Genomic DNA, 18,575 nt, shown 5'->3' with positions numbered 1-18,575 from the left:
CTCCGAGGAGGCTGCCTCCTGCCCAGCGCAGACAGAACCCCCCGAGAAACTGCCCTGTTTGGTTCCCAGGGTTCAGCCTCCCTGGTGTGAGCAGCTGTGGTTCTAACGATGGCACGGAGCCTGGTGGGGGAGAGCTCACCTGCTGGGCAACAGCACTGCTCACCTGGAAGGAACCCGGACTGCTCATCCCTCAGGCCTCTGTTCTCATTTCACGGTTTCTGCCTCAGGTTGTGCAATCCTGAACTCGCACAGCTCAAGCGTGGATTTCCAACTCTGGTGACGCCTTCATTAAAAGCAACACACCCCTTCCATGAGCACGGTCACTACCTCTGTCTACGCTGTCTCCTCAGAGACATGGAGGGAAAGGAGGCCGACCTCCTGGCGGGGCCTCAGTTATGGTGCCTTTGGTGGCTGCTCCAGCGCTGGCTGCTGTAGGCCAGGAGTTGAGCCCGTGCAGTTTGCCCACCAGGGAGAGCGGCCAGCAGGCCGAGTGTCCCTTCCCAGGGACAGGTGCGCACTCAGCTCCCAGAACTGCCCTGGGCGTTTCTGTGCTCCCGGGGGAGAGGCTGGGCGTTTCTCTGACCACCCTGGCCTTCAGCGGAGACCAGATCTGTGTCCTGCTTACTCAGGGCAGCATGATGAGTTTCATGGGCCCTTCGCATACTTGCCTCTGTGGGCACCTTCTCCCATTAGAAAGCAAAACCTGCCCTGGCCGAGGTGGCTCAGAAGGTGGTGGTTTGATTCCCAGTGAGGGCACTTAACCCAGGTGGTGGGTTTGATCCCCCGTCCAGGTGTATTTGGGAGGCAACCAATCAATGTTTCTCTCCTTTCCTTCCTCTCTTTGATATATAAGATTTTTTTTTCTAAAAAAAATTTTACCACTACATTGGAATAAAAATGAATATATTAAATTATATTATTCCTAAAACATTTATATTATATAAATTATAGCTTACATATTAAAATATTTTTCATCACATTTCAGTTAGAGAAATGCTGCTCTTCACCCTGAAAGCTTATTTTCCTTCTGATTTTAAGTGACATTAAAACATTTCCATGGGCCCCTAAAAGTACTGTGGGCCCTGGCACAGTGCCTGCTGTACCCACGGGATGAGTTGGCCTGTGCTCACTGAGTTTGGGATGACTCTGAGCACGCGGTTGATTTTCCTAAGCCTCAGTTTCCTCATCTGTAAAATGGGCGTAGTGACAGTGTTTGCCGTAATCCGTCACAAGTGGCTCGCATAGAGGTAGCCCCCATGGCTGTTGGCATCTAGTTATCGCTTAATCAGAGGTGCTGCCGTCACCGCCCTCAGCAGGGGGGTGAGAGGATTGCTGCTGAGGGGGGCCCCCGTGCCTCCCCTGGAGAGTGGGAGTTGTCAGTTCCATCCTCTCCAATGGGTGAGCCACACACTCTCTACCCGCTGGGGGGTTTGTAGCTCGGGGAGCAGAGGCGAGTTTCTGACCAGTATGGTTGCGGAGGCCCCAGCTGATATCTCCTCCGCAGCCTCAGAAAGTGGCCACGTCACCAGGGGGGCTGTAGTCCTAAACGCCTGTGAGGTGTCCTACGGGCAGCACGAGGCCCCGGAGAGAGCTGAGCCCAGGAACCGGAGGGGAAGGGGAAGGGAGTGGGGGATGGCGGGTGTCGAGCCTCTTCTCCAAGCCAGGTGCCAGGTGGCTCTTTGGCTTGGCTCTGGGTTGGTGGCCGTGGCCCTGCGTGAGGCTCCGTCAGGTGAGTGGCCTGGTAGGCAGTCAGCTGGGGTCCTTGACTCTCTGGCTTCGGCTCTTGCCATGTCCTCCCTGTGGGCAGTGCCCTCGGATGTTGGGTCAGCTGGACGCCATGTCCTGTGGCCAGAGCCCAAGGGAAGCTCCTGGCTCCCAAGGGCACCAAAGCCAGACCCTGAGCCCATTGAGGCCGGACTCTGACCGGCCACGGCTGCTCACAGATGTTTCCCTTCAGCTTCTCTCTCGTGGAGTCTCTTCAGTCTGATGTGGATGCTGAGTGAGAGACGCAGTCTGCGCGCTCTGGACAGTGCCTTCCTGCAGGGACTTTTGTTACCCCGCGTCCCATTGGCTGCGGCATAAAATATTAATTCCTGGCTGAGCGTGTGAGCTCCGGAGCCTGCTCGGGGCAGGGTCTGGTTTCACAGTCCCCAGGCGGCAGCTGCAGGCAGGGTCCCCAGCAGCCCCGGGTCCCAGCGCCTGCCTCCGTGCCGCGGTAAGGAGCAGCCCCGCTGGGCACTCCGGCTCCACAGCCTCGCTCTGGGGATCTGGCGTCGAGGGGCAGGGCGGCTGTGAGAGGTATGTACCCTGTGGGTGGGGCGTGGTGAGAATCCGACTTCTGGAACCTGAACTGAACTGCACTGGCTGTCAGTGGAACCAACTGCTTGTTTCCTGTAAAATGCGCGAATCAAAACACACACGCACACACACACACACACACACACACTTACACACACATACACATGCACACACGTACACACGCCTGCAAACGCACACACGCACAGAAGTGACGATCGGCTGCAATTGCCACACGCACAGAAGTGACGATCGGCTGCAATTGCCTTCCACATTCTCTCCCCCTATTCCAACACGCCTTCCTGCGGGGCCTGGGAGCTTCCCTCCAGAAGATGAATGCAAAATCCTTGCACGGGATTTTTTATTTTTTGTTCTGGAGAGAGGATGGTTTTTCTTTTTCATTTGATTCTCAAAGAGGCTGGCGGTTCCTCCCCCAGATGGAAACGCGATAATGCCAGCAATTTCACTTTCAGGAAAACCTATAATTAGTACTTGGCAGAGCGAAGATCCAGGTACAGAGACCTCCTGGAAGGATCGCTTGTGGTTGCAAAAGACAAGAGGTGGAGGGCTCTTCAAGAGGGCAGGCCACGGAAAGCAAGCGCAGAGCAGGAGGGGAGCTGTGCTAACGTTTGTGGGGGGACGAGGCGTTTCTCGGCGTGGCTTCCACACGGGGGCTGTCTCGGAGGAGGCAGAGGTGCGGACGGAGGTCTGGGGTGAGTGGGGATGGCCTTTCACCCGAGCCTGTACTGTTGGAATGTGTGTGGTTTAAAAACAGTCCAACAAGAAAACACCCCACAGGACAACTTGCCAACTTGACTTTGAAAAGGACCTGGGGGGAGAGAGGCGGGCTGGAACGAGGGCCGGCTAATTCGGGTGGGCAGCTGCTGCGCCTCTAAATTAAGAAGGTGGCCAAGGTCAAGGCCTGACTCACAGCTGGCCCGCAGCGGCCGCGCGAGCTCGGCGGAGTGGCGTCCTCCGTCACGGTGTTTATAGCCTGCCGCGTGCAAGCTCATATCCACGCTGTCATCACAGTAACGAGGCTTTCATGGATGGCGCTCAGAGCTTGCGTGCAAACCCCAATCATCCTCTGAGCCCTTCACGGCCCTGTCCCGGAGGGGCTGGGCGGAGGGGACGGCACAGTGACTGGTGAGGGCCGACAGAGGTGCCTGTGCCCCTTTGCACTCAGGTGGGAAGTCCCCCAGGAGGTCATCAGGGTGGCAGAGCAGCCTGGGAGGGCCCAGGGGCCAGCCCCTGGCAGCCGCCAACCAGCCAGGCAGGCTGGGCCGGGGTGACGGGGTGAGATGAGCTGTACGCCACATTCCTCGGCCATGAACAGCCTGTCCATCCTTCACGCTTCAGGTTCACGGCCGCGATAGCTGAGTAGCTTTGGATGCAGGTTAACTACTTGCCTGCGGCACATGAGGAACTGGTCAAGGGCTGGGCGGGGCGGCCTCACCATCAGCCTCCTTCCACGCTGGGGCCTCGGCAGCGATCCAGGCGAAAGGCCATTTGGCCACTTTGAAATCTTGCTCTCTGGGGGGAGCACTGTATTTTGTCAGTAAGGCGCTGGGTGGCTCTTGGCTGGGATGAGGTGCCCAGCCTGCCTTCTGCCCACTCCTGGCTGAAGACGCGGCCTTCGGGGACCCCGCCACAGGGAGGCCCACTGACCCGCAGGGGCTCGCTGTGCACCCAGTGTTCACCCGCCAGGTTTACCTGGGAGTGAGTGACTCACCACCCCCCTTCGCACAGGACTGTGGGGTTTCTGGGGATGAAGGACCTTCGGTGCTAAACCCAGAACAGTCCTGGGCAACCCCCCAGAGGCTGACCACCACCCTCCCTGGACGCCTGGGACACGCCAGGGCTCGCTGCCTCCTCTCCAGGGCATGGGCCCTGCATTGCCTTTTTTAATTTATTGTTTAAATAACGACAGACTTTACAGAAAAGTTGCAAGAAAAATACAAAAATGATCATATACCTTCCACCTAGATTCCCCGTGTTTTTTACATTTTAGTACATTTGCTTTATCCATTCTCTCTCTCTCTCTCTCTCTCTCTCTCTCTTTCTCTCCCTCTCTCTCTCCCTCTCTCTCTCTTTCTCTCTCTCTCTCTCTCTCTCTCTCTCTCTCTCTCTCTCTCTCTCTCTCTCTGTCTCTGAACTTGAAGAGTAAGTTACAGGCATGATGCCTCTTTACCCCTAAATATTCGGTATCTATTTTCTAAAAATAAGAGATTCTGCTTTATCAGCACTGTACAACGATGGCAATCAGCAAGTTAATGTTGAAGTAAATTGTACTGTCTCATCTACAGATGGTGCTGGGATTTGAGCAATCCTTCCAAATGCCCTTTATGGCGAGAGGACGTGCCAGCTCAGGGGTGGCCTTTGGTTGTCAGGTCTCGTTAGCCTCCTTCCATCTCTTCTTTGTTTCTTCTAAGTTTTCCTTTGTGTTCATGACCTTCACTTCTTGGAAGAGGACAGGCCCGTCGGGTTGTGGGACGAAGGGCCCTCCTGCAGTGCCTGGCGCACAGCTGGCCCCTAATACGTGCTCCCATGGATTGAGCGCCTACTGTGTGCCAGACTCTCTGTGTACATTCTCTCACTCTTCAGCAGCTCTCTGAGGGACACATGGTAGGATTACCCCCGTTGTGCACAGGAGGAGTCAGGCTCGGGGAGGTCCGGGGCTTGTCTGAGGTCCTGCAGCCAGTGGGAGGTGGGCCAGGATGTTCACCCCAGAGCCGTGCTCCGAACCACAGGGCCAGTGTGTCCTGGGGAATCTTCCTGGTGTTCTATTTGCAGGTGTTGTTTCTTTGACCTGCGGAATCCTGAGGTTAGGAGATGGTTGTTAAGGTCCGGGCCATTGTCTACCCAAAACTGCCCCCAGACACCGATGGAGATAAGACTGTTGACCCTTGCACTTTCTCCAGGCCTGCGAGCGGCAAGGTGGCTATTATCCTTCAGAGCCTTGGAGAGGTTTCGAGCAAATGGGGGCAGAGGGTGAAAGCTCACTTTGCATCCAAGAACCCCTGCCTCCTGATCTGAGTCCCTGCTACGGGGTGGAGCAGGAGGACAGGGACTAAGGAATCTTCTCCGTTTGGTCTGTATGGCTGTGGCTGTACCTGGCTCCCCTTCCTGCCTCCAGCCTGTGCCTAGAGCTGTAGCTGGAGGCAGAGCATCCTCTCACGGGGTCTGGCCACCCTCCTCCAGGAAGGCCTCCTGGCTTGAAGCTCAGCAGTCCCAGGCGGCCCCACCTCCTTTACCTTGTCTCCATCCCTGCCTCTACCTCCTCCAGATCAACCCTACCCCCTCCAGAACAACCCTCCTCACTCACTTCACATAATAGGTATTTGATACCTATGAATGAATAGATGGATGAATGAACGAATGAATGAATGAACGAACAAATGAACGAAAGGGCCCAGGATGCCTTGGGGGCTGCCTTTCACTTGTCACCCTGACAGTAGCCTTTAAGCTCTTACCAGCCTCTCCATGGTCTCATACGCCCACTAGTTGGCCAGGAGGACTCATCTGTTTTGTTCTTAATAAAATAGCCTCCTTTCTGTCTGTGTCTGCCCTTGTTCGTGGCCAGGCGCCCCACGCCCCTTGCCCCTCGCCCCTCGCCCTGTGTGGCTTGCACACTCCTTTCCCCTCTTCTCCCAGGATTTCCCCACTCGGACCTTGCTCTCGGCTGCTTCTCATCACCTCATAACTGCCAGCCCAGTGTCCTCCCAGCCTTCCTCTGGGTGATCCCTTTCTGACTCCGTTGAATTCATTCATCTATCCGTCCACACAGAGCCACCGAGCGCCTACCGCGGGCGAGGCACTGTGCCAGGTGCTGGTCAGCAGGGAGCAAGGCAAAGTCCTTGCCTCCTTGGGAGAAAGGTGATGAAGGAACACGCAACAAACAGGGCGGTTTCAGGGGCAGTAAGTGCTACGAAGGAAGGGAAACGGGGGGAGTAGGTAGAGAGTAACTGGGGCCACGGTGCCGACGGGTGGCCAGGGAAGGCCACTCTGAGGAGGGGACGGCGAACTGAGATTCTAAAGATGAGTAACTGCATGCACAGAGTTTGGGGGAACGGCATTGCAGGCAGAGGGAACAGCATGTGCAAAAACATGTCTGGGGAACGAGAAGGAAGCCTGCTGGCTAGAGCTGAGCTGAGCTGGGAGGTCATGGGGCCTCGTTGGCCCCGGTGAGGACTTTGGATTTTATTATAAGCTCCATGGAAAGCCACGGAGGCTTTTAACGTTGGAAGGTGTGTGTCCCCTTTGCATGTTGCAGACTCTCTGGTGGTGGATCAGACTGGAGGTCCCCAAGGCTCCCACCTCCTGCCAGGGCTAAGAGGTGTCCCCCCCCTTGCCCTGCCTGGCTCCAGAGCGCCCTGGCCGGCCTCGGCCTGCTGGTCCTCAGTCCTGTCCTTTCTTTCTCAAATCCTCCTCCAGCCCACCCTGTCCCTGCATCCTCTACGGTGCTCCCATCACAACGGCCGCTCTTGCAGCCTCCAGCCCTCCCTGCAGAGACAAAGCCTGAGGCTCTGGACTCAGGCAGACCTGGGACAAATCCTGGCTACAAATCCACTCGCTAGCCTGACCTTGCCTGGGCCTCAGTTTCCTCTTAGCGGCACCAATAGTACCTACTTTGTGGGTTGCATGCAAGGATCAACAGAAAACGCAGGACTGTGCCTGGAGCTACGCCCAGCAGGGGGACAGCAGTGGGCGGCCTGCGTCTCTCCCTTTCTCGGCCCAGAGCAATGGAGGAACCGTGCCCGCCGCATCCCTTGCCGCCGCCAGGTTCTGTGGCTCAGCTGTGAGCCGCGTGGATTCTTGACCTGGTTTTTCTCTGCTTCTAACTGTCCAAAGAGCTGGCCCTGCTCCCGGCAGAGAAGCCAGGGACGAGGGGCTGAAACCTGAGGAGGTGAATGTAAGCCGCAGATTTACAATAGCTTTTATGAGCTTGGCAGGTGTTCTCAGTAAACACAGCAAGGCCACTGGTCACGCTGGGTCAGTGGCCTCCCCTGGCTTGGCAAAGCTTTGGAATGTTCCAGTTAGACCCCCGGTGTGCTGGCCCTGGGGTCAGGAGGTCTGCCACTCTTCAGCTGCATGACCTTGGCCACGTTAATCACCAGTCTGTTTCCTCTGGAAACCACGAGGCAGGCCCGGCGAGGTTGGGGTGGCAAGAAGGAAAGATGACAACGACCAGGAGAAGCGTTGCCAATGGTCACCCGCTGGGCCCCTGCGAGAGGACGGTGACGAGGGTGATGTCTGAGATTCTAAAGATGAGTAACTGCATGCACAGAGTTTGGGGGAATGGCATTGCAGGCAGAGGGAACAGCAAGTGCAATAGTGTGGGCTCCAGAATCAGCCCCCGCTGGGCGACCTCAGGCAAATTACTTAACCTCTCTGAGCCTCAGTTTTGCTATCTGTAAGGTGGGGGTAAGAGCAGGATCAGCGTCGTTGGGAGGATTGCAAGTGATATACCGGGTTGAATAGTGCCTCCCACGAATTTGTGACCATTTGGAACCTGTGAATGTGATCTTATTTGGAAATGGGGCCTTTGCAGATGTAATCAGATTAAGATAAAGTCAGCCCACCCAGCGTGGCTCAGTGGTTGAGTATCGACCTATGAACCAGGAGGTCACAGTTCGATTCCCAGTCAGGGCACATGCCCGGGTTGCAGGCTCGATCCCCAGTGTGGGGCATGCAGGAGGCAGCCGATCGGTGACTCTCTCTCGTCATTGATGTTTCTTTCTATCTCTCTTTTCCTCTCCATGCCTCTCTGAGGGACCCCGGCTCCGCCAACACCTTGAACTCAGACTTGAGTCTCCAGAGCTGAGGGAATACATTTGTGTGGTTTAAGCCACCCAGTGTTCGGTACTTTGTTACAGCAGCCGCAGGAACCTTATCCATGTGATAATCCAGAAAAAGTGCTCAGTGTGGCCTTAGGCATGTAGTGAGCGCTGTATCACTGTTACCACCTTATAGTCATGTGCTACGTAACGACGGGGATTCGTTCTGAGAGATGCATCATGGGGTGATTCCGTCGTTGTGCGAACACCACAGAGGGCACTTGCACACACCTAGATGGTGCAGCCTACTACACCCCGGCTGCACGGGATAGCCTGTTGCTCTAGGCTACAAGCCTGTACAGCATGTTACTGTACTGAATACTGTAGTCAATTGTAAAAAAAACACACAAAAATGGTATTTTGTGTATCTAAACAGCAAAGGGACAGTAAAAATATGGTATAACGATTTAAAAATGGTGCACCTGTACAGGGCACGCGCCATGAATGGAGCTAGCAGGACTGGGTGAGCCCGTGAGTGAGTGAGTGGCGAGTGAACGTGAAGGCCGGGACATCACAGTGCCGTAATGAGTTGTGCTATGATGTCATGACAGCTATGATGTCACTAGGCGTTAGGAATTTTTCAGCTCCATGATAATTATTTTAATGTATTGGGGTGACATTGGTTAATAATAAGATTACATGAGTTTCGGGTGAACATCCTTATAATACGACATCTGTGTACTCTACCGTGTGCCCACCACCCTAAGTCTCTTCTCCTTCCGTCACCATATCATTGATCCCCTTTCCCCTCTCTGTCCCCCCCCCCACCACCTTCCCATCTGGTAATCTGATGGGACCACCGTCATATACGTGGTCCATTGGTGGCCAAAGCATTGCCATTTGACTATAATTACCCTTAGTAATGGTATCAAGGTGGGTTGTCATGGCTACAGACGTGGTTGGGAGAGCCCCCTCAATCTCCCTGGCCTCAAGCCTTATTGGGGGGTGAGGGTGGCATGGCTCTTGCCTGCAGGGGTGGCTGCTCTTGTGGGGGGGGGGTTGGATGGCTCCCATGAGTCTGGGGGGGGGGAGGAGCTTTGGAGGGTAGGTCTCCAGGAGCCCTAGGTGGAGAAGGGGTGAGGGCTGCCCCTGTCTGTAACCTCCTGGGAGCTGCCTGGTGGGGCAGGAGCCCAGCCTGGTTTCTGGATTCCGTCTCGGCAGACGCCTCATAAACCTGTCTGGCAGCAACATTCCTCCGGCACCTGGAGCAGCTGCTGTCACCCCACAGCCGCCGTGGTGTAACGTGCAGATGGGGACCGTCAGCTGCAGCTTCCGCAGTCCCCGTCTCCCCTGTGGCAGGCAGAGCCCTGGCCTTCTTCCAGCTTCTGTTCAGAGGGCGGAGGGGGTCTTCTGAGGCCTCCCTCAGCGGGGAGGGAGGGAGACAGGGCCTCGGGGGGCCTTCAGACACCCGAGCAGATCTGACTCCACCTCCCGCCTTCCGCCAGGGCTTGTCACAGCTGCTGGGTTTCCGGTCAGAGTGGGCAGTGGAGCCCTAGCCAGTGTTTCCCAGAGGTTAGAGCTCCGGCCCTTGGACTGAATGGTCGAGGGCCCGTACCTCTGATGCAGGCTTGATTCCCCAGCCCTGGTTGGGGTACATATGGGAGGCAACCAATGGATGTGTTTCTCTCACATCGATGTTTCTCTCTCTCTCTCTCTCCCCCTCCTTTCCACTCTCTCTAAAAGTCAGTGGAAAGATGTCCTCGGGTGAGGATTTTAAGAAAGAGTGGGCAGTGGAGAGAAGTGCTCTCTGAACAGCTGGTCTGGCACCTCCGTGGACTGGCCGCTTGATGGCTTAGGGCCTCGGTTGTCTCACCTGTACTTGGGGATGTTTTGAGGATTTGAGGAGCCATCAGAAGTGGAGGGTACCCTCCCTCCCCTGCACCCAGCAGCCCCAGGCACCCTGACCATGAGATGTTGCTCAGTGGTTAGCGTGTCGGCCCTCAAATCAAAGGGTCTTGGGTTCGATATCTGATCAAGGGCATGTACCTTGTTGCAGGTTCCCCAGCACTGGTAGGGTGCATTCAGGAGGCAACCAATCAATGTGTCTCTCTCCCATCGATGTTTCTCTCCCCTCTCCCGCTCCCTCCCTTCCATCTCTCCCCCTCCTCCCTCCCTTCTATTCTCTCTATAAATCAATGGGAAAAATATCCTCAAGTGAGGATTAAAAACAAACCAACGAAAGCAGGCCACCCCAGGTCCCCAGACTCTACTGTCTGCTGGCATCAGGCTCCAACGATGGTACCACCCCACCCAGGCCAGGGGTCGGCCTGAGCACTCTGGAGCGAGTGCAAGGTCCTGCCTGGGAAACTCTTTTCCTATCAAGTCCCCTCCCATGTTCATCCACAGTGGAATTTAACAAACGGGATTTGAGTATCTGTGGCAGGCTGGGCTTGTGGCAGAAGAGAGAATAGCAACAATCATCATGGTGGCAGTCCTAACAGCAGGGATAGTTTCTTCATCCGTCACATGAGGTAATAACAATCATACCCACCTCTTAGGATGTTGTAAGGACAAAATGAGATCTTGCACATAAAGGACTTAGCATAGAGTGCCTGGCTATCCATAATAATAATAATAATAATAATAATAATAATAATAATAACAACAACAACAACTATTATTATTGAAACTGCCATTTATGAGGACATTGAGGCTCAGAGAGGTTAAGGGCCTTACCCAAGGACACACAGCATGGAGCTTGAAGTCAGGGAGCTCAAGGCTAATGGAGGAGACTGATGAATCCCTCACAAGCTCCAATGCAGTGTATGAAGTGAGTTCAGGGAAAGGGAGGGGGTCCTGGGAGAGTTCTGACTGGGCAGTGTCAGGAGGGCTCCACGGAGGAGGTGATCTTTGCATTGGGCCTCACAAGGTGAATGGGCTGTCCCCATGGAGGTAACTGCATGAGCCAAGGTGGGGAGGCGTGGACACAGGGTAAACTCACGGAACAGAGAAGGGGTACCTCGGGGGATCAGTGGGAGAGAAGCCTGGGCAGGTCGGCTGCAGGCCGATGGCAAAGAGCCTCGAATGCGTGCTGAGGATTGCCGCAGGGTGACAGGACCCCCCCGACTGTACCCTTGAGAGGCAGTGTGGTGCTGTGGTTCACGTCCACAGAGCGGGGCCAATAGCAGCGTGTGCACCCTCAGCAGGAAGAAGGAGGCAGGACCCTCAGCCAGTGCCAACCTCTCTGCCGGGCATGGGGTGGCTTCTAGGCCAGGAGAGCCGGCGGGTCTGTCTGGGCTGTGACTCCCCAGCTGCTTTGAGTGTCCCGAGCCCCCGGGGTCTTTCCCCTTCGAAGAAAAGTCCACTGCAAGGGCTGAGAGGACACCGAGCCGCCTGGGTGAGTGGCTGGCACAAGCAGCTACCAGGTTGGAAGTCTTCAGAGCAGAAGGAAATCCTGATTATTGACAAGCGGGTGCTTGGCTGGGACTCTCAGAGGCAGCCAGTCATGGTCTCCAAGATGGACCTTCCTTTGTTCCCTTCAGGCTGGGCCACGTCCCCCTCCCCCAACCACCGATCTCCCATCTGGTGCTGCCTTTGTTTGGTGACGCAACTGTCAAGAGTGAAGACAGAGGCCCAGGTGCTGAGCTCAGAGGCCCAGGTGCTGAGCTCACATGACCCCTCCCTTGGGCCATGCCCTCAGCAAGCAGGATCTCAGATCTACAGACCTCCTCTCCAGCTTGCCGTAGTGCTGGGACGGCCCCAGCCACCCTCCTCACTACCGAGGGAGGGGCGGGGGCCCCAGAGAGGGGAGGCCCAGGCCAGGCAGTGGCTGGGACTCAGCTCCTGTCCCCAAGTGCCAGCCATCCAAGCTGCCTTCCCACAGCTGCCCTTACTCATCATGGGCCTCCCGCTTAGCTGCGCTGGTAACGTAGAGCCTCAGTTTCTCCATCTGTACAATGGGAATGATACTATCTATTGCACGTGTCATGAGCAGTGAATGGTATCAAAGGCAATCCTGTATGCACAGTGTTTAGCCCCGTGCTTGGGACACACTGTCCCTCAGCAGAACCACGCTAAATCGGATTCAAGTCCCGTCCCCGTATTCCAGGCCCCGTACATTCCAGTCGGTTGGGATAGGGGGAGGTTCTCCCCCTTCTCAGTGAGGATGACGAATGGGAGCCGCTGAAACCATGAAGCTCCTGGCCGCGTCTTCCCCATCACCTGGAAGCCGGTGACGTCAGCAGGGCGGGCGGGAGGTTGAGACTTGTCACGATGACTAAGAACCCAGAGCTGTGGGAGTCTGGTTCATCAACAGCATCCAAACTTCCCGTGGCTGTTTGCAAACAAGGGCCACCCCCGGAGGAGGAGGACCGGAGTCCGGGGAGAGGCCCCGGGGCTGCCGCAGAGCCCGGCTGAGGGATGCTGGCCGTGCCAAGCGGCTGGCAGGGTGGTCAGGAGCCATGGCTGTGGTTCCCCAGGAACACGTGGCTTCCCTTACCTGGCCGCTGCCTCTGCACACCTCGGCCTGCACCATCGGGGACGGAAAGTGATTGCAGAGGCCAGAGCCCCTGGAAGGCATGTTCTTATTGGAAGAAGCCAGAAGGAAGTGCCAGGCTCGTGTCAGAGGACGGATCCCCTCGATCATGCTGATGGCCCCCTGGACAGAATCTTCCGGGTGTTCTAGAACCCACCTGGGAAGGTGACTGACCGGGGGCTAAAGAGCAGGCAGGGAGGGGGTGCGCTGACTCAGTGCTCAGCCCCGCCCAGCCCAGCAGACAGAAACGCAGCAAGGAAACCAGGCACTCCCCTCTCCTGACAGTCAGGGCTCCGAAGGCTTGTCATGCGGCCTCATGCCTCACAGGGGAACCGGCGGCCAGAACTCCAGACCCAGGAGAAAAACTGTAAGTCCGTGTGAACAGCCTTCTCCTCAAGAACGCCGCCGGTGACGGTGTGAAGTGTCTGTGGGGTGCGGCCCTCCCGACGGCAGTCTGGCCACATGTTTAGAAAGTGTAAGGAAAAGAAAATGCCAGACTCTTTCTTCAGAAAGATTATGTGGAATTAACACGCGGCTCCCGGCCTCCCCGCCCGGGGGATGGACAGGCTGTGGGGAGGGGAAGCGATGTCCACAGCAACTTGATTCATGAAAGTGGGAAAGGTGGGAGCTACTCACGTGTCTGACCCCCTGGAATGGCCAGTTCGGTCGGGGAGGAGCCGTTCAGCAGAATATTATGCAGCCATTTAACGTGATTATTTTTCCCCCCGTCATTTATTAGGGAGCGCTGGGTGTGTCCCCAGACATTGGGACCCCGACTCGGAAGGGGACCCGGGTCTCATCCTGGGTCTGGGGGGCCTCAAGTTCAGAAAAGAGCAGGCCTTCGTGGGGAAATGTAACTCGGAAATGCTTATTATGTGGATGTGAGTGAGAAAAGACAGAGTTGAAAATTGTACAAATCTGCCTCCGGCTGTAATTAGCTAGCATCTGCGGAACGCTGCTGTGTGCCACGGATCTTACGTGCTTGCTCTTAGTTCCTCGTGCCCACTGGGTCAGGGGCCGGTACACTTCCTATGGAAGTGACCGAGCCAGGGTTCAAACCCAGGACCACCGTACCCCCACACCCAGTTGTAACCATCCCTCTATTCTGTCTCTCCTTCATACAGAAATAATGTCTGTTCAGAGTCAAGTACCAAAGAGAAAAGCTGGGCCAAAGACAGTAAGTCAAGAGTGTGGGATTGGGCGCTTTTTCCTCTCTTGGTTTCTCCTACATTTGTGCAGAAGAAGAAAAAAACAAAAAAACCAACCCAGACACCTAGAATTTGCAGCCGATGGGGAAAAATGAATGGGGAAGCTGAGGGGAAGTGGGACTGCGTTACTAATGCATGCCTTGGCTTTGAACGGGAAGATGGATGATTTAGGAGCAAGAAGTGAAACCAGGGCTCGGCCGGCGTGGCTCAGGGGCCGACCTATGAACTAGGAGGTCATGGTTCGATTCCCGGTCAGGGCACATGGCCGGGTTCCGGGGCTTGGGCCCCAGTGTGGGGCGTGCAGGAGGCAGCCAATCAATGATTCTCCCTTATCATTGATGTTTCTCTCTCTCTCTCTCTCTCTCTCTCTCTCTCTCTCCTTCTCCTTTCCTCTGAAATCAATAAAAATATCTAATCTAATAATAGACAAACAGGGTAATTGACCTTCATATGCCTCCCATTGGCTAATCAGCGAGATATGCAAATTAACCGCCAACAAAGATGGCGGTTAATTTGCACACATAGGCGAGAAGCGGAGCAGCGAAGGCGCTAAAGGCGGCTCCGGCCGGAGCGAAGGCCTGGGTGCTGGGTGCCGGAGGAAAACCGGTGCCGGCAGCCAGGGGAAGGGAAGGCCTATTGCACGAATCTTTTCGTGCAACAGGCCTCTAGTATTTCTTATAAAAAGTGAAGCCAGGAGCATGTGGGCCACCGAGCCCAGGTGGCTGCTGGACCATCTTCTTTGAAAGGCAGACGCAGAGAGGAAGGGTGGGGACAGGGCTGTCCGCCCACCTCATTCTTGCTATGTCAGTGCTTAAGTACACACCTCCCCAGCGCTTGCATTCCTCTCATATTTTAGACTACGGGGAAGTGATAAAGGGGGAAAAAACCCTGTTTGCTTTCCACCCTGGAGCGCTAGCAGGGGGTTATCTCTGCCAAATTCTTTCTTAGGTCATAAGAGGTGTTAGGTTCCCTTCACAGAGAGCCAGGGAGGCACCTTTGAGCCCAGTCTCCCTGGCAAATGCAGAAAGGAGTCACTGTCTAGAGATTTGAAAGCCAGGCGGTTTCACTGTGGGGAGGGTTGCCGTGGTTCTCTGCAGAGACCTGTGGAAATGGGAGAAGCTCCCCCCCCCCCCCCCCCCTGCCGTCCACACTGCTCTTAGAAACGAGGCACCCTTGGGCAGGGCCGGGGAAGGCACAGAGGCAGCTGGAAGCGGAGGGAGGAGAAAGGTACCATTTGTTGGAATATCGATGGAGCACCCAGTGCCTGTAAGGAGCCGAGTCTGTAGCAGCGAGTGGTAGGAGTGACAGCCCTCCCACGCCTTCATGTCCACAGAGGGGCGTGACTTCCCGGGAGCCAGCGGGTGCCAGCCCACCCACATGCTCGGGGGCTGAATGCCCACTTCCTGCAGCGAGGGGGGGGCGGTCAAACGCATGCTCCAAGGACTGCCTGTCCCCCCCACAGACCCTTCCCGGCTCTTTCTGCTCTGTCCACAGCGGGCTGCTCCAGGGGCACGGAACGATGCGGGTTCTAACTGGGTCAGGGTTACTTAAAATGTGACTGGTAAGTCCAGAACGCTGTTTTCCAACTCCAAGAAACTATTACCCAGAATTAGGCAAGGATCCACGATGGCAGCGTGCTCCCTACTGAGCACATTGGAATCATTGCTTAAGGACCCATCGCTTACTTCTTTTTTGATAAGAATTATCCTGACGTTGCCCGGGAAGAAAGTCTGGGTACCCCGACCTTCCCCTCCGGCATACAGTGGGGCCTTGACTTACGAGTTTAATTCGTTCCGTGACGGAGCTCGTAACTCAAATTACTCGTATGTCAAATCAAAAGTGAACGAGTGAGACACGTGATGCTGGGCTGATGTTGTGGCGTTCACTGTGACGTTCGCTGCGCCAACTAGCGGTGGGGTGTCTGAAGCTGGCTCGTAACCCGAATTTTAGCTCGCAACTCAAAGCAAAAAATCGGCCGAGTGACGGCTCGTATCTCGAAAAACTTGTTAGTCGGGACACTTGTAAGTCAAGGCCCCGCTGTATATGTATTTACTCACTGAAAGGGCCCTGATCACGGAGCTGATTCATACAATCCAGTGGGGAGGGGGTGGCAGGGAGGTGAGTAGTGAGTGACTGTGGAGCCTGGGATGGTCAGGAAGGTGACCTCTCTGCTTGAAGGACTTGGAGGACAAGCAGGAGTCGGTGAGGTACAGGTGCGGGGAGGCAGGCAGGAGCAGGGTGAAGGCGAGAGAGCTTCCAGGAAGGGGGAACAGCATGCGAAGGCCCGGTGGTGACTGAATCTCAAGCTTAAATCACTAAAAGCAGAAAATCGTGTAAGTCCTTGTGCTTCACCCTGGGTTACTATGAGAATCAGATCAAGCAAAATCCCACTTTTGGCAGCCCTGTGAGCAGAACCCTAGGGCTCTCGGCTGCCTGGCAAATCCACCACGTTGCCTGTAGCCAGGGGAGAACCGGCAATTTCCACATCAAACCATCGGTGAAGTTTCTAACATAGAAATGACCTGGAAGTCATTGGTATGTAGTCCCTGGTGACATTGCACATTCTTCTTCTTCTTTTTTTAATGTTTTTATTGATTTCAGAGAGGAAGGGAGAGGGAGAGAGAGATAGAAACATCAGTGATGAGAGAGAATCATTGATCGGCTGCCTTCTGCACGCCCCACACTGGGGATGGAGCCTGCAACCCAGGCATGTGCCCTACCCGGGAATCGAACCGTGACCGCCTGTGCATTTTAAAATTAAATGTTTACCATCAGAAAGCAATTCGTCTTTACATGACAGGTCAGAGTTTTTCTAGAATTCTGAAAATGCCTCTTCCGAGTGCTGCAAATTATTTTTGGATCTTAATAAACTTGCACCTATACTCATAGGACAGCAGTTTATGTTTGTGCGTGTGTGTATCCACACACACACCAACTGGGTTTATATCTTAGCTGTCACACACTGGGTTTAACGGGGACACGATGGTGACCACCTCATCGGGTGTCCAGGTTTAGATGGGACCTTGTTTATAAAGAGTTTAGCGCAGTGCCTGGCACGGTGTTCGCTTTGAATAAATGGTAGCTATTATGTGCATAGAAGAAGAAAAAAAAAGACTGTCCTAAAATGTTGGCATTTCTCTCTAGTGGGTGGGATTATGGTTACAATGAACATCTATTTTGTGATCAGAGATAAAGAACAAGAAATGTTATTATGAATTTTAAAATCTGGCTTTGGCTTTGTTGGAAGGAACCTGTAGTTAATGCCAGGGCACCAGCGGGCAAGTAAGACAAGGCATCCGGTTCTATACCCGGACTTTAAACACAGACACCACCCCCACCCCCACCCCCCAATCAAATAACAGGAACAAAGGGAGATAGTTGTCAGGAGTCTAGAGAAATCTCGCCCTCCTCCCACCTTGCAGTCCGCTGACCACTACTGGAGGGCCGGCAGGGGGCTTCCCGGATGGTAACTCGAAAAGTATGGCCTTCTCTCCCGTTGGGAGGGTTCCCCGGGGTTCTTACCTGGAAACCTCTAACTCTCCAGGGACCCATTCCAGGAAAGTGACATTGATCCTCTCTTGGGCCTTTGCTGGGGCATCGCTGTTAGAATATGAAACACATACTCTCCCACTTCCCCTGGGGGGATTGTGAATGTCCTGATCTGGCCTCTAGAACATGCCCAAAGCTTGGCTCTGCCTCTGGTGGAGATTCTTGACCACCAGCCCAGTGCCTGGGCAGCAGCAGGAGACAGAATCCCCTGGAGCTGCACGACCCCCCCTGCGCCCTCTCTCCCCTTCTCACAGTCCCCTCTCTGCTCCTCCTGGGCCATCCCCTGCGGAGCAGGAAGGGGCAGAGTGCCCACCCTCCTCGATTATCTGCCGAACCATCAGCCTGCACTGGGCTGGCTTCTGAGCTTCTTTCTTTCTCCTCCTTCCGCACCCTGGAGGGGGATCTTGCTGCTGACTGGAGTAAAATGCCGCCTCTGTTTGGGAGACAAAGAACAGAGTGGCTTCTCAGTCAGCTGTCTCTCCTTGGCTCCCCCAGGCATCTGTGAAGACGGCCTTCCAGGGCTAGCCTGGGAGCTGCTGGGCCCCCCCCGCCCCCCAACCATGTTTTCACTGGGGCTTAAAGGAATACTTGACCTTAAAAATCCCTAGTACCTTTCCTGCTCTGGAAGATATTAATTTGCCTGGGGCGGGGGGGGGGGGGGGCGGCGGGAGCACTGCGCTGTCTGGGGAGGCAGCCTGACCTCTGTATTACTGAGAGCTAGTAAGATGTGTGAGACGTGTGAAAGTGCATGTGTGTGCACTCACTAGTGTGTGAGAGCTCGCGTGAAAGTGTGTACTAGGGTGCGAGGGAATGAGTCACAGCATGAGAGACCATGCGTGTGAGCGTGTGGAAAGGTACCTGTGTACTAAGCTTAAGGTGCATGTGAAGCGTTTGTGGGAAAGCATGTGGGTGCATGTGTCAAGTGTGTGCATGTGAAAGTGTATACATGTACTAGCTACAGTAAGAGCGTGTGTGAAAGCATGTGCTAGAATGTCAAAAAATGTGCACTAGAGTCTGGAGTGTGACGGACAGCAAGGAGGCATGTCACTGTACATGTGAGTACATGCGAGTTTCTTCTAGGATTTGAGGATGTGTACATTAGAGTCAGTTTATTTAAGTGCAAAAGCAGGTATGTACGAACTAGTGTGGGAATGAGTTTGAGCATGTGTGAGGGACGCGTGTACTGGTGTGAGTCCATGCGTGAAGGTATGA

The sequence above is a fragment of the Myotis lucifugus genome, unplaced genomic scaffold (assembly GCF_000147115.1).
Source record: "Myotis lucifugus unplaced genomic scaffold, Myoluc2.0 scaffold_648, whole genome shotgun sequence".
Taxonomy (NCBI): Eukaryota; Metazoa; Chordata; class Mammalia; order Chiroptera; family Vespertilionidae; genus Myotis; species Myotis lucifugus.
The sequence above is the reverse complement of the archived record's forward strand: the minus strand, read 5'-3'. Positions refer to the sequence as shown.